The sequence below is a fragment of the Pinus tabuliformis genome, chromosome 8, assembly GCF_031772625.1.
Source record: "Pinus tabuliformis cultivar Carrire ecotype Pingquan chromosome 8, CPIR1, whole genome shotgun sequence".
Lineage (NCBI taxonomy): Eukaryota > Viridiplantae > Streptophyta > Pinopsida > Pinales > Pinaceae > Pinus > Pinus tabuliformis.
This window is the reverse complement of record NC_142294.1, coordinates 767,181,961-767,196,743: the sequence shown is the minus strand read 5'-3', so window position 1 is coordinate 767,196,743 and position 14,783 is coordinate 767,181,961.

The window sequence follows — 14,783 nt, the reverse complement described above, 5'->3', positions numbered from 1 at the left end:
TATTTCATCACTATTGTTACTCCACCGCTGTTGTTACTCCATCAGTGTTGTTACTAGGCCATTGTTGTTACTCTGTCGGTGCTATTACTCCACGATGATGTTACTCTGCCATTGATGTTACTCCGTTGGTGCTGTTACTCAGTCGTTGCAATTACTCTGCCGCTATTGTTACTCCGCCACTATTGTTACTTCGTCGGCGTTGTTACTCCGTCGTTGCCATTACTCCACCGTTGTTGTTACTCCGCCAACATCGTTGATCTGTCACTACTGTTACTCTGTGTGTTGTTACTCCACCAGTTATTTTGTTGTTACTCCACCACAATGTAGTTCCCCAAGTATGTCTCCGCTAACTTTTATGGATTTAATTAAAATATTCCAAAAGACACCAATTCATGTCGTGGATGACCGTAATTAAGTTGGGGTGGTCCCTTCATAATAAACGACGGCATACCAACAAAAATGCATTCATATCACACGATTCACACCAAACTAAATCTAATGATTACGGCGATTTTGTAATCACGACCCCGACGCATTGGAATGTGTATTCGTATGCAAAAAGTCATAACTGGTCACTTCCCCAACACGCCGCATTAAACCATTGAAAAAATCCAATTGTACTGCCATAACTCGCCATCATTATCTGAGATTTCTTCAGACCTACCACTACTGTTACCATCCTTTTTCCTGAGGCGACCATGACATTATTACTGTTGCCAATGGTTTGGGTCCCTATCATTTTCCCCTACCAACTAACTGTATTCATCATGCTGATCCCGCCTCTACAGCGATGGGTGGACAGTCTGTGCGGCATGAGCCAGAAGACACAACAAGAGTTCGAAACAGTCGAGAAGTATGGCAGGTCTTTGAAAATGTAGGTTGGGATGTCTACTTTGACAGGTTGAGGGGGTCCAACAAGGCAATTGCGGTGGAATTCGCACTCAATCTGGAAGAAGAAAGTTCTCGGGTCTGTGGGATAGAAGTCCTTGTTACGGAGGAATCCATTGTAGAAGTTAGCGAGCTCCCTATTACACTAAAATTTGTCACCATGACTATTTGCAGTCAGTATGGCTCCATCAATAACCATACTGTCCTCCTTGGCAAGTCTTATACCTCTGCTCCTCATGTCAAACTCCAAAAAAGAGAGAAAGCCTTTAAAAAATCAATATAACTCTGGTTCCGCACTTTCTCTTACTCTTACCTGCGGGCACGCACCTCATGTACATAATACCTGCGTACTTGTACGCTCTGTCTGTAAAGGGGTGGGTGCGTACCCCTGTAAAAGTCAAAAGGCGCAAGTTTTACTTCAAAAAACTTACTTACGGTCGATTCTAGAGAATTCTAGAAGATGGTTTGACGTGGATTGAGCGCCTCCAGATGGTTCATGCATCCCAATGAAAGAGGAACTTATCCCATTAAGAGGGGAACTATCCCTTTGAAAGAGGATCTTATCCCATTTAATGGTGGACCTGTTTAACTTCCTCCAAAGAATTATAAATACAGGCATTGGGCCAGAGGCAAGAGAGGTTGAAAGCTGAACATTCCTAAGGGTAGATGCTGCTGAAATTAGGACTCCCTTATAGAGCTTGAGAGGAGAGATCACATTCCTTTCTTAGCTTCATTTGGAAGTAGGTGAGCTGATCAAAGTAGAGGAGAACTCTTGTTGGACCCTGGGACGGACCTGCACAACACCAAGGCATTAATTGTAAGGTTTCTTTTGTTTCCAATTAATACAATTAAGTTCATTTTTCTCAACAAGTTGTTATATATAATTTGTTTCATAAACTCCTTGGTCTTTATGATGAATATGTTTTATTATATGAGTTATTCAAGTGCTATGTAATCGTTTGCTTGTTTGTGTATGCAGGCTTCAAGGAGAGGAGCTCATCTAGATCGAAGAGGCTTGGCTGCTACAAACAGCGTTGGACTAAAGGTAAGCCTTAAACACCTGGTTTCTTTTATTTTAAATGCATATTTAGGGAAAGATAGTGCTTGATTGTTTTGTTTGTCACTAGAAACGCCTTAGTTTCTAGGGAGGTCGGTTTTGTCCACAAAATTGACTCTTTCCGCATGACAAAATGGCGACTCCACTTGGGAATCCATGGATTTGATTGATTTCTCCTTTGATTGATACTTTGACCAGAGAAACTGTATTTTCTGTTTCTGTTTTTGACTTGATGATTGTGGGATTGGGTGAGTTTAGTTAATTTTGAGTTAGTTTTTATTTTTCATAGTTTTGGGAGATGTACACACCCTCTGAGTTAAGCACAGTGCGTACCTGTACGCACTTTTGCTTTGTGCATAGAGCGTGGACGCACCTGTGTAAACAGGTTGCCTGTGTACCCTGTCAAAATTTTGAAAATTTTAAATTTTTCTCTTTTTTATCAGTTTAGAATTTGTTTATAGGTTTTAGCCATTGCCCAGACCTGCTTGTTCCCTGTCAAAAAACTTTCCTTGGTTAATTTCATTGGCATTCCTACTTTAAGCTTTTATCAATTGGGTGTTTTGAGTCTCTTTCTTGAGAAATTCTTAATTTGATTTCCTTTGGTCATTACTTGGAGGTTTGTCTCAGTCTTTTCACAATTTTTCATCTTTTTGCTTTTGTTTTTGCAAAAAAATTTCCCCCTCATTCGCCAGGGGGGGCTAAATTGTGTATGAGTGTTAATCGCCTTTGAGTGTTTTTATTTTTGATCTTTGGAACTCTCACCCAATTTTCTCGACTTGCACTTGATTGGTTCTTAGATTACATTAGAATCATCTTGTGTTTGAGAATTCTCTTGCATAGATCACATTTGCATAATTAGAATTCTCATTTTCAGAATATGAATGAAAAATGTGCATAGATTACATTTGCATACTTTCAAGTGAATTGTGCATAGATTACAATTGCATAGTTTACATTCTGAAAAATCAATCGTAGATTTAGATCAGTTTTCTTTGATTTGAATTTACACAAAAATAAAAATAAAATAAAAAAACTATTTTGGAATTGATTTGCATTAGTTTTTCTTGATGAAATTAGTGCATTAGAGAATTTGTTATATTTTCTCTTAGTGATCAATTTTTTGCATTGTTGGAAGTGAATGGAAACTCTATCCTTACTTTAGTTAGGATTCATCGAATTGAAAGGATTAAATTATCATATTCGATTGCATTCAGTTTTGAGTCGGGTCATAACACCATTGGTTTCGTATCCATTTACCCGTTTGAGTAATAACAGCCTAAATAACACAGCGCTTAATTAAATTCATCTAGTAATTTTTACATTTCTAGGGCTCTGATACACCAACATAGCTTAGGCTAGTGTCTTGGAGTAGGAGAGTAATTAACTCTCCAAGACAGTAAAAACAAACAAGTAGCTGTATCTTGTGGTAGGAAGAAATCCAATTGTTACATTTATGCTCTGGGAAAGCTCCTCTTAAAGGAGAAGCACGAGATCATGTCCGAACCAGTGTGGGAATCAATCCTTCCTCATTGGGAACGACACCAGATATTCACGTATTAAAAATGGTAAACCTCGGATTAACCATTGTCGAGGAGCCTGGGGTCACTTGTTGGTAAACCTTGGATTATGTCAAGGAGCCTTCAAGGGGATTGAGCTTGCTACTCTGCCCTTGCGTGCGTATCGGATCGTAGACTGTTCCCCCAGGTATATTTGTCTCAGTTGGTAACCTTAGTGGCCATATTCTTTAGGACTCTTCCTGAGGTGACAGTGGTGGGAATATCCCACTGTACCTGGAACAGACGTCGGCTAGACTCACTTGGATTTTCTGGGGGGTTCTCTTCACTCGAGACGGTTTAGTGGAGGAACTTGTGCCAGTCTATTCATTAAGCAGGTTGTCGGGGTAACTGTTCCAACTACCATTTCTGTATTGGATTCTGCAACGTCGGATTTCATCACCAACTAGTGTTTTCGGTATGGAATGTTACTGTTTGTGTGTGGTTTGACTCCTAGATTTGATAGCGCGTGTTAATTTGTTTGTTTTTACTTTTAGAGACCATAGGTGTGAATTGTGAATTTTAATTGTTAGGTGTGAATTGTGAATTGTTAATTTTAGTTTTAAAATTGTTAATAAAATTCACTGAAGTTGAATATAATGGCAAATGTTCCAGAATTTACCAACCAAGGAATCCCTCTTGATGAGAATCCTAGTACTTTTCCTTACTTTGGAAATGTTGGTCCGCCTTACATGGCTACTTTGTCATTACCTGGATTTACAATAGGTTTACCGATATGGTTATTTTCAACTTCGTTGGCCCCAAATACTCCAATTGTTCCACCTCAACCGAATGCTTCACCTCAACAGAGTTCACCATCTCAACATCACCAACCTTCTGTTGACCCTTTACCTTCTTCGCCTAATTTTTCTTCCTCCATTTCTTCCTCTTCGCTTGGTAAAAGCCTTGATGCTAGTAACCAGGTGGCTAAGAAGAAGAAGAAAGGGAAGAAGAAAAAGAAGAAGAAGAAGCAAGATAAGAAAGAAGTCAACCAACCAACCATGATTGTAAGTGTTAGTTGTGTTGAGGAAAATTCCAACATGCATCGTAAACCCAAATACCCTTGCAGGCTTTGTAAGGGTGACCACTTCCTTATCAATTGTCCTGGTATTCCAAAGGTCTTGGAAGTATGGTCAGAAAAATCGCATCAACTTTCCATTGATCCATCAACCAGTGATAGTCAGGTTCCTGGGAAAGAGGGTAAAGTTAGGTTTCCTTGTAAGTTATGCAAAGGGAGTCATCAAACTCACATTTGCCCTCACATGGATGAAGCCTCAACATTGTTGGAAAACCTTACTGTTGCACAGCAAGAATTTCCAACTGGTTACCGTAAACTTTCTCCCAACCTACCATCAACTGACGGAGTGATTGATCTAATTTCAAGTACAGTCGATCACACTCTTCCATTGGAGAGTGAAACTCATGTCACTCAGGTTGGTGATCCATTAGTATATCAAGTGGTCGATTCAATTTCACATTCGGTCGATCCCACTTTCCCTTTAGAGAGTGAACTTCATACCGCTTAGGTTCTTTTTGTTACATCAAATTCTTCTACGCCGGGGGGCATTTCACCTGTTTCTACAGAACCCCCTCCAAGTACTCAGGTCTTTTCCTTTGATTGGAATAGACTGACAGAACCTCGTCTTCCTTCCTCCATCCCTTTCCAAATCATTGTCAAGGCTGGTGGTAGGGACATACATCGTACACAGGTAGATGAAGGTGCTTCTGTTAGTATTTTATCCTCAACTGTTTGGAAAGCTTTGGGTTCCCCTCAGCTTGCACCTATTACGCAGAATCTGAAAGCTTTTAACATAACCATTAGTGAACCTTTAGGGATCCTTCCTAAGTTTTCTATTACCTTGGAAGGTAAAACTGTCTGTATTGATCTTATGGTAGTTCGAGGTCCCTTGGATTTCAATTTACTCCTTGGACAAGACTATGTTTATGCAATGAAAGCTTTCGTATCGACACTCTTTCGCGTGATGTCTTTCCCTCACAATGGCAATATTGTGACTGTAAACCAGCTTTCGTTCCCTAGTCTTGTCTCAACTACCAATAATATGACACCCCTAAATGTTCCTGACTCTAAAGTGGTATCTACCCTGCCACGGGTTAATTATGTGGCAACTGGTCCCATGTTTTCAGTTACCGATGTAAGTGAGCCTCTCACTGTTTGCTCATCTTCCTTTGATTTAGATCCGGTAATTGACATGGAAAACTCTATGGGATTGCTTGAACACGATGTTCTTAACCCTTTTGATTCCCTTGACATGTGTTCCTTCTGGAGAACTATTCTTCCTTCTGATGAGGACCTTTTGGAAGCCATGATCAAGGTGTGTCCATTGACATGTCTTTCTTCCAGTTGGAAGCCATGATCAGTGTTGCGAGGATAGTTTTTTCCTATCAACCTCGTTAAAAAATGAAACATGCTGTTGCGAGGATAGTTCCTTTTCCTGTGCCAACCTCGTTAAAAAATGAAACAGGTGTCCGCGAGGATAGTTCCTTTTCCTGTGCCAACCTCGTTAAAAAATGAAACAGGTGTCTGTGAGGATAGTTTTGTTCCTGTGTCAACCTCATTAAAAAATGAATCAAGTATGAGGATAGTTCTTTTCTTGTGTCAAGCTCGTTAAAAAATGAAACAACTCCCTTTTCAAGTTAAATCTTGAAAGTAAACCTTCATTCCATCCACCTGGTTGAATACAATGAAGCTTGGGGGGCATGTACCTCGCTTTTCATCATTATGCTGGGGGCATGCGAACTTCTGGAGCATAGTTCCTTTTCTTGTGTCAATCTCGTTAAAAAATGAAACAAGGAGTCTTGAGCATAGTTCCTTGTCTTGTGTCAAGCTCGTTAAAAGATGAAACAAGGAGTCATAGGTTATTTAAGTAGATTGTAGAGAGTAGTTATGAGCATAGTTCCTTGTCTTGTGTCAAGCTCATTAAAAAATGAATCAAGGTTTTTAGAGCATAGTTCCTTGTCTTGTGTCAAGCTCGTTAAAAAATGAAACAAGGAGTCTTGAGCATAGTTCCTTGTCTTGTGTCAAGCTCGCTAAAAGATTAAACAAGGAGTCATAGGTTATTTAAGTAGATTGTAGAGAGTAGTTATGAGCATAGTTCCTTGTCTTGTGTCAAGCTCATTAAAAAATGAATCAAGGTTTTTAGAGCATAGTTCCTTGTCTTGTGTCAAGCTCATTAAAAAATGAAACAACTCCCACGAGTATTTCCAAGATTTCGAAAGTAAACCTTCATTTCATCCACCTGGTTGAATGCAATGAAGCTTGGGGGGCATGTACCTTGATTTGCATCATTATGTTGTGGGCATGCGAACTTATAACAAGCATAGTTTTTCGTTTCAAGCTTGCGTAAAAATGAAACCGAATCCGAGCATAGTTCTTTTCCTGTGTCAAGCTCGTTAAAAAATGAAACAAATCCTCCTCTACTTGAGTCAAGAGTTTGACTAGATCTCATAAATGTTAAGTTGTATATTTAGGTTAGTTATTTTAGTTTTTGCATAATTTTCTTACAGTTTTAGGTCGAGTCTTTCAAATGATCTCGTACATGAACCTTCATTCCATCCAGCTTGTACTTAGTTGAATGAAATGAAGTTGGGGGGCATGTGCTCTAGCAATTATGCTTAGGGGGCATCAAGCACAGTTTTCTCTCTGTTTCAAGCTTGTGTAAAAATGAAACTACTTTGAAGCATAGTTTTTCTCTATTTCAAGCTTTTGTAAAAATGAAACTTATCTCGAGTCAATTTCAGTTATTTTCAAGACTCGTTAAACTCATGAAAATCTCGAGATTATTTTGCTATCTTTCATTCTCGTAAAACAAATGAAAATACCGAGTTCTTTCTGTCTTTTCCTGCTTGTAAATTAAATTGAAAATCGGCCATATGAGTACATTTTTATCATTTTTTCGAACTCGTTGAAACTTACGAAAAAGTGAAACCTTAGAGTCATCTTTAAGCCCTTTTCTGACTCCTAAAACATGAAAAGATTGCCGAGCGTTTCTTTTACACTCGTTAAAACAGAATTAAAAGACGGTCCACTTACAGCTCTTTTCCGACCGTAAAAAACATGAAAAGATTGTCGGATTTTTGTCGTTTCAAATTCGATATTGGTTATAAAACGACGTGTCGTTGATCACTTTTTTACTTTTTCAGGTCAGTGACACTAATAACGAAAAGTACTCCTTGGTCGTAAAAGATCAAGCGGCTCTCTCAAGTATTATTTTATACTTTTTCAGGCTTGGGAGACACAAATTTACGAAAAAGGTCAACCCTGGAGTCTTCTTAAGTTTTTCAAACTCTCTAAAATTGAAAAACACCGAGTTTCTCCTATACTGGACTCGTTAAAATTTCACTGTAAAGGACCTGTTCAATTACAAACAGGAACGAACCACTCCTTCTTAGGGTTCGAATCTAAACTAAGTTGGACTCATCCGAAAGATGAGCTTATAATCAAGCAAATGTTATCCTCCTCAAGCTTGTAAAAAATAAAGAGGTACTTGCCAGAAATGGTGGGGGAAAAGAGAGGAAAATGAGCCTATTTGTCATACTTTGTAACCACTCTTGAACACGACACTTTTATTCACCTGGGTTGGGAAATCCTTTGCCCAACAGTTGATCAAACCACATTGAAAGTCTTCAGCCGGTTTCTGGGTATTAACTTTGGGTCAATTGTCACCAAGCCATCTGTTGTGTCGTTATGTGTTCAAGAGGTCACTGCCAATAAGCCATTCATCTGCAAAATATCTGTCATCCATCTTGACCATCCCTGAGTCAGTCATTGCAACTAAATTTCCTCAACTTGATCTATGATTTCGTGTTGTGGGCTTGCCTATGACGGATCGCTTTCTATCGACATCAGCACATTATCTAGAAAGATGATCTAGGAATCATCAGTACCTTGAAATCTGCATGCCTCAATGGCAAGTTTCTCGCCTTTGACGACAGTTTACATCAATGGCCTTCGATCAAGGGATTCTGTGACATGTTCGACATCAACACATTCATTCACATCTCATGGATTGTACTGGGTACTTTGAGAGCCATTGACATTACTGGTGGTCTCTCTCACACTTGTTAACAGTTTACATCATTGACTGGTAATCAAGTGGTTTCTACCATGTTCGACATCAACTCATTTATTCACATGGATAGAATCATACTATTTCGGGAAGCAGAAATGAAGGCCCTGGATCTAGTTTCCACCATCCAGGCTGCGACGAGTTTTGTATTCATTATACAGTAGACTAATTATAAACAGATGGATGCGTCCATACTGTGTCTACATGTGTCTATAATTATTATGTATTGCGAAATCATTCATATATGAGAGCAGTAGTTAGTTTGTTAGTTAAGTTTTTGATCTGAGTATGGGAATGCCTACCTCAGCGACGATATGATCTCATATATGTATTTTGTGTTGAATATTTGTAGGTTCCGACTGCGCTCTCCACAAGATAATCCTCGAAATGATAAAGTGCTTCACCCTTCCTAGATGATATAAAACCCTGATCTATTACAGACCTCGCACTTTAGGGGGCAATCTGTTACACTAAAATTTGTCACCATGACTATTTGCAGTCAGTATGGCTCCATCAATAACCATACTGTCCTCCTTGGCAAGTCTTATACCTCTTCTCCTCATGTCAAACTCCAAAAAAGAGAGAAAGCCTTTAAAAAGTCAATATAACTCTGGTTCCGCACTTTCTCTTACTCTTACCTGCGGGCACGCACCTCATGTACATAATACCTGCATACTTGTACGCTCTCTCTGTAAAGGGGTGGGTGCGTACGCCTGTAAAAGTCAAAAGGTGCAAGTTTTACTTCAAAAAACTTACTTATGGTCGATTCTAGAGAATTCTAGAAGATGGTTTGACGTGGATTGAGCGCCTCCAGATGGTTCATGCATCCCAATGAAAGAGGAACTTATCCCATCAAGAGGGGAACTATCTCTTTGAAAGAGGAGCTTATCCCATTGATGGTGGACCTGTTTAACTTCCTCCAAAGCATTATAAATACAGGCTGGTGGGCTCCAGTATTGTAGCAATAATGCTACAACTCCTGGAGCTTCCTTCTCTAGTTTTATCAACCCGGTAGTTCGTAACAAACTTGGAAGCGACGGTGTTGTATGCACAAGTACTAGCTCTTGTCGCAGCTGTCACTTGGTCAGCTGGCACAAGTCCGCTAGGGCTCAAGCCAACTTCTATATGTTCTCAGAAGAAGCTTTCTAAATGATGAACGAAGGCTATCTCAAAGGAAATTAACCTACTTGCAAGAATGAACTGAAAGCCAACCAAACATGGAAACCCTAGTAAACCCTAATCTGACTAGCTTAATCTCTATGATGCAATGGTGGGAATGCAACTTCTAGAAATGATGCCATTACTTCTAGTGATATGAGATGCATGAATTTAAACTACTTCCACTGAAGAGAATGTGTTTTTGGTATTTTTTCTCAAGTGGGTGGAGTTATCGTGATTGTGCTTCTTACTAGGTCTTTACTGTGCAGGGGTAGTTCGAAGGGAGGAAGGCTTTGGAATGGTCAGGAGGACTCTGAGAGGTTCCAGGGGATCCCTCACATCATTCCACAAAATTCCACAACATTCGGGTGCTTGGCAACCGTGTTTGCAGACTTCTACAGGATGTCTGCAGGGGATCCTACAGGAAACTCGGGATTTCTACAGGAAATCTGTTAACTTCTACAGGATGTTCAAAAGTCGGAGTTTTGGGTGATGGAGGAGTGAAGAAGTTGTGTGGGTGGATGGGTAAGATGAAAGAGGAGCTTGTGATGACCTATGGACAGAGAGATGAGATGGAGAGAGAGTGGATAGAGCTGGTTGGTCGATAGAGGGGTAGAGGCAATGGAAGGTCAAAAAGATTGAGCAACGTGGACAGTAGAAGGGTTCGAAGGCAAATGAGCTGAACAGAGGATGAGTAGGTGGCTTAGGCACGGTTCAGAAGGATAAGAACACGATGAAGTGGTGCTTCACAGTGTAAATGAAACAAATCACCCTTATCTTGCATGTAAACGAAAGTTCACCAACCTATTCTAACTGTTTTATTAGGAATCAAAGAACAGCAATGTAAGTTGAAAGGAAACCGTGCATGATGCTAAACCAGAGAGTCATTACTCAAGATATAATCGCATGTACAATTCTTCAATCGAAAACATTACATCAATACTTGCATGCATATGTTAAAACAGTGTTTTTGGCAGTTGGCACGGTCTACACTTCCGGTCCCCAAACAGAGGTGAAAGTGAGCATGCATTCAACCTTTTTGATCTCAACATAGCTTCAATCTCCCTACGCTAATTCTGAACTACAGAAACAACTGAATTCATGAAACTAACCTACATAACCAAACCGAAACAGTCAACTCAGCAAACTGTATTTTTCAAGTGCATGTAAAGGAAAGAAATGCAATGATAAAAGAAAGACAAGTAACAATACAAAGGAAAGGAGGTCTATTGCTCTCAGGTTGGGCCCTAACCTGAGAGCTATAGCTCCCCTAAGAACTCAGAATCGAATCCAAATATGCCTGCCTTTTATTAAAAGATCATAATCATGAGTCTAACAACATGCCAAAATTGGCTTACAAAGAGAAAAAACAGAGCTACAGCTCGTAATCCAAAATCTATAACAAAAGTTCAAGAGTCTCATCGAAGGCTACAGCCTTAATATTTATACATGATGAGGGCCAAGCTGGCCTCCTCAATTAGTGGAGCTTGGCTGTCCAACTGAAAGTAAACTCCTGTTCCTATAGAATCCGTTGGCTGCCTTCTAGCTCGGTGGTGATAGCTGTTGGAGCTCGGAGTTGGGGTGGAGATCACGAGGAAGGTCATTCAAGGCTGTGGACAACCTCCCTATAAACCCGCAATGCCACCTTGGCTGTCTCCTTGTCTTCATTTGCGTGGTCTTTGCTCCATTTAATGTCAAAAAACCTGAAATCATCATGTATTAGCCACATAGGCATAATGACTGCCCTTCTTCCTACAAATAACACGAATATACTAAGAAATGATGCATAAGTGATAAAAAATGAAGGGTTGAGCAAGGTAAGTAGGCCAAATGAGCCCAAATTGTTACCAAAATTTGGGGCTCATCATCACCCCCCAGCTAAAATATTTGCTCATCCTTGAGCAATTTTGCTCCAGCTCCTTGTCCTTGGCCGAGAACTAGGCTCCGGAATACGCTCTTTCTTTCCTACTCTTGGTGGCTTTGCCTGTTCTGCCCTTGGTGGTGATGAGGGTGCCGCTCCTTCCCTCTTCTCTGTTTCCTTGACCTTGATCTGGGCTTTTGAAGCCGATTGGTCTAACCTTCCTTTCCAAGTAGTTGTTTTTGGGCTCCCCCTCTCGTAGATGACCGATCTCTTCGAGGGGGATCTCTCACTGGGTGAAGTAGGGGCATCCCCTGTAGTGATTTGGCTGCTGGATGGAGGTTGTGGCTTGCCCGTCTTTATTCTCACACTTCTTCGAGATTTAAAGTACAGAGGGGTCTCCCTCTTTCTCTTCTCCTTTGGCTTAGGAGGTGTGCTGAGGCCGGCCAGCACAGCTGCTGCCTCCCTTTCACGAATGTCAGCTTTCTTCTCCTTGGGTTTCTCTTTTTCAGGGCTTCCTGTAGAAGACCCTATTTTAGTCAATTTCGGGCTTCCTGTAGAAGACCCTTTTTTAGTAATTTTCGGGCTTCCTGTAGAAGACCCTTTTTCAATAATTTTCAGGCTTCCTGTAGAAGCCAGTTTCGGCTTTCCTGTAGAAACAGGTGTCTCCGCCTTGGTTTGCTTTGCTGCATGGGTTTTGCTTTTTGACTTAGTTGCGGTCGCTGTCGAGGCACTCTTGCTGATGTGGACCTTCTCAACCTTGTCCACTCTGCCTTGTAACCTTTTCTCTCTTGCTGTCAAGATGGGTGTGTCATCTTTCTCCTTGTCATCCTTTTTCGCTTGTTTCTTCTCTTGCTTTTTCTTCTGCTCTGTGGTTAGGGTCTTTTGGCCTTTTTCTTTCTTTGTTGCGGCCACTGACTCTTTCTCCTCACTGCTAGAAGAACCGAGCTCTTCGGTTAGCATATTTATATCCCCATCCTTTGTCAAATTCCTGAAGGCTTCCCATGAGAGAGGAACCTTGTATGTGTGGAGCGCATCCTCCACGAGGAGTTTGATCAGTCCATGGTGGGCTACCTGGTCTGGTATGCCTTCTTTCAGCTTGGTTGCACACTCAATCATAGACTGTAGTAGAAAGTAAGGGAGACTGAGTTTGTTTGGCACCAGGTAGCTCCATCTGGTGCCTTAATTCAGTGAGTAACCGAAAGTGGTACCCGTATACAATGCTAAAACGGCCTTCGCAAGTGATGTACTTCATAATTTGCAGGCTCACTTCATTCCATGGTGGCAGTAGACTGGTTCTACGAACCCCATTTTTGTCTTCTGATAATTCCTTCTCTGGTGGAAAGAATTCTTTCTTAGCTTGTTGGCTCAATTTCCTTTCTTCTTTATCCCATGGTAATCCCATTGGGAGCTCCGTAACTCGGCTGATGAATTGTGGGGTGAGTTTGAGGCTCAGACCCCTGAAGGTAACGGTGGCCAACGTTTTAGATTTCGGTCTCAGAGCTTGCAAAAACTCTTCTGCCACTTCGTCGTCATAGCCCTGCAATTTGTCACAGAAGGATATCCATTGTGCTCGTGTGAAGAGCTCCACCACCTCAGGATTTTCTCTTAACTTCGCTGAATCGGTGGGCTCCCTTTTGATGAACCCACCCGGCATGGTGAAAAACTGTTGCGTTAGCTGGAGGTGGCAAATGCGGAAGGAATTTGGTCTACTGGGACAGAGCGTAGGATTACGCCTCTGTCATGCACATAATTCACACAGCTTATCCCCTGAGAACCTTTAACACAGCCAACTACACTGACATCCTGTAGGACGACAGTTCATGCACGACAGACAACAATTGCAACAATTCTCTATGACCAGACTGTAGACGATGATTCTGCCACCTTCAAAAACCAATTGCATGGAGAGTTCAGGCTTACCTTTTTAATCTGCCACCTTTTGACGTGAGGAACCCGACTTCCTGTAGGAACAGCTTTCCTGTAGGAGCAGCACGCGATTTCCGGGGGATACTACAGTGGGTCTGCGCTCTTGCTGTTGCTTCACAGGCGTTCTGATGGCCAAAGACTCGGAGTATCGGGCTGCAGAGGGATCTGGATGATCACTCGAGTCGCAAACGGTGAATGATAAATGCATGGGGTTGATAATCTAGCCGATTATATTTGAATCGGCGAAATCCATGGCGCGGGGGTGAGCTGTCCCTGCCGGACTGTTGGACGACGTCACACCATCATTCTTCTGCAAGTTCCCTTACTGCCACATCATTCCCCGCAGATCTGCCGTCGCCATTATCGTTAGAACTCGTTTCTCCCCGAGTGGACGGTTCTCACGTGTCCACTGCCCGTTTTTTCCACGGCCACCATTCACACATCCGGCTCGACCAGCTGACTGGTCGACGTGGCCAATCGATTGACCATACAACCGCTCAACCCATCCATTTCACACTTGCAAACATTTTCAAAGTAAAATTCATGCAATTCGTCGGAAGAAAGGGTCGAGGCACTTACCTGTGCGGCCGCAACACAATTGTTCAGGCTCTTGGACGACGATGAGTGGATTTGGTTGCTGCTGCTTGATTTGCACAGGCCCGGAGGTTCACATTCATAGGCCGCTGACGATGGATTGGATGCTTCAGCTGCATGCGCCCGCGTTTTCATTGTATATGGTGTGCACTCTAGCGGGCTTAACTGTTACGGGACTCCTGCAGGATGTCCTGTAACAGTTTCTTCCTCCTCGGGTGCATGCTGCACAACGAAGGTAATGGCCCCACGATCACGCTCACAGAGCTCATGGATGGCTGGGATGGATATGGTATGACATCTCAGCGTTTTTCTATTTCAAAAATTGTTTTTCTCTTGATAACTCAATGATCTGCTTTGATGGTGCAGGTAACTTCATTGCATGTCGACAGGGATGGTAGAAGGAGGTGACAGCAATGTATAAGGGTGACGACAGTAGCTTGCATGCGTCCAAACAGATCCTTGGTCATTAGATCTCCTCATAAAATGAATTCTGGGTCGTCCCGAACTTCTACAGGAAGTTTCCTGTAGAAATACAGAACTTCCTGTAGAAAGGTTGCGTTTCCTGTAGAAAGTCTGCATCTTCCTGTAGAAAGTCTGCATCTTCCTGTAGAAGACTCAAGCCATGATGAAATTGTGCACATACCTTGGAGGAAATGGGT